We start from the raw sequence: 2,123 nt of genomic DNA on the forward strand, positions 1-2,123 counted from the left end.
CAGACTATCCATTAGTTGTCCTAGTTTACAAAAGTTACTAAGAGCTGAACTACTTTGCTTCCCAAAGACCTACACAAATGCTTACCCCTAGAGAGCTCCATGGAAGTCCCTAGAGAACTGAAACCTGAGTGGGTTAGACAAGTGCTGGTGAAGGAGCCCTCAGCCTAGGTGCAGGCGGCTACAGGGTGCTTTGCCACCCAACACTTGGGAGTAAAGGCTACTTATAGTTGGGTGCAAGGGGCAGGTGGGCAGTAGAAGTGCATCTTTTAAGGTGGCCAGCCCCCCACCAGTGATCATCTCTGACTGGGGATCACTGTTTGCCATTCCCGTTCAAGGGGCGCGCCTTGCGGGCATCCGACTCCAGGAAGGCCTTGAGGTTAGGTCGTGCAGAGAGGCGCTCAACGTATGCGTGGAGGAGGGGGGAAGTCCTACAGGCAATCTGGAGCGAGCACCAGGTGTGCGAGCAGGATGTCCAGGAGAACATAGTCCGCGTACGAGATCTTGTTTCCAACAATGAACCCTTTCCCGCCGTGATTCTTGGACAGGAGACACTCAAAGGGTTGAAGATCTTTAGGCAGGTTTTCAATGTATGGAGCCTTTCCATCCTCGTAGTTCCAGTAGATCATTATGATGTACTTCATGCGCAGGTCTTCCACGCCATCGGCGACCATGTCCATGTTGGGGGCTTCATGGTTGTCCTTTCCGTAGAGATCGTGGTTCCGGGCCAAGTAGCGCAGGATGGCGTTGGACTGGTACAGCTCAAAGTCTCCATCTTTAAAGCCCGGCAGCTGCCCAAACACGCATTTCTTTTTGAGGTCTCCTTGGGTCCAGAGGTCAAAGGTCACGACGTCCTCCTTCCAGTCCTGCCCCTGGTCTGCCAGCAGCATGCGGGCCGCCTCCGCGCGATCCTGCACGTTGAAGTAGATGAAGCTGTAGCTGTGCATGATGCTCCTGGGCGTCTCGAGGCTGGAGCTGTCGATGCTGAGGTCGGTGGGGCTGGGGCGAGCGGACACTTCTGCTGCTGCACCTGTGGACTGGACAAGGTGGAGACCAGAGGACCAAAACTCTTCTCAACTTTAAATACAACTTTAAATATTACATCAGCCTATTCCAGATCTGCATACTCCCTGACTCTCAAGAGCTCACTGCTTTCATCACGCCCTTGAAAGAAGTACTGGCATTCAAATTAATAGCATGCCATTTGGTCTAGTGTTTTGACATCAGGACGATGTGCTGATATTTGGGAACTCTCAGGCACAACATAATGAAACACTTAGACAGGTTTTGGACATATTTAAAGAGTAGGGTCCTACTGTAAGGAAAGACAAATGTAAACTTCAAATTACTGAAATAAACTATCTTGGTCATAAATTTACTTCTGAAGGGGTACAACCCAAAGCAGATCTGGCAAACACCATAATAAAATCAGTGGCACCCAAAGACGAGCTGAGATCCTTTTTTTGGAGTGATAGAATTTAATAGTAAATTCATTAGCAATTTTGCGAGCTAAACGTGTCATATGTGCACATTGTTGAAAAATAGGGTGACCTTTGAGTGGGATGGCCATTGTGAGAGAGAATTTAAAGATGTTAAGAATGCCCTGACCACTACACCAGACTTGGAAGTGTTTGTTCCACGGGAAAAAAAATCATCATAACAACAGATGCCAGGTCAAAAGGGCTATGGGCTGTACTTCTACAAGAAAGTGGAAAAGGTGAGGTAACAATAACATTTGCCTGAAGAGCACTTAGACAATCTGAGGTGAACTATTCTGTAATCCAAAAAGAAGTGTACTGGGCACTAAACAAATTCAATAACTTTAAATGGGAACTGTGTTCAAGTTAAGGACAGACCACAAGCCACACCAGGAGGTGTTTACAAATAAAGAACTGGAGGCAATTTCCAGCAGAATTAAGAGATGGTTCATTAATCTACAAGAATAAACATTTGGTGTAGAATATATCCCTGGTACTTGTAACTTTGCAGCAGGTTGCTGGTCCCGATTGGTTGATGACATGGAAAAGGATGAGAAAGTTTGTGACAACCAAAGGGAAGATATAGAATTACAAAACCTAAATGTTTATGTAATCACCAGAGGGGTGGTTGGGAGGAAAATCAGAAAA

At 46.6% G+C, this 2,123-nt stretch overlaps 1 pseudogene; it reads right to left on the bottom strand.

The window, feature by feature from the left end:
• Positions 1-365: 365 nt before the first annotated feature.
• Positions 366-969, bottom strand: LOC144824666 (glutathione S-transferase P 1 pseudogene; annotated as a pseudogene).
• Between the last annotated feature and the right edge of the window lie 1,154 nt (positions 970-2,123).

The sequence above is a fragment of the Lissotriton helveticus genome, chromosome 3_1 (assembly GCF_964261635.1).
Source record: "Lissotriton helveticus chromosome 3_1, aLisHel1.1, whole genome shotgun sequence".
Lineage (NCBI taxonomy): Eukaryota > Metazoa > Chordata > Amphibia > Caudata > Salamandridae > Lissotriton > Lissotriton helveticus.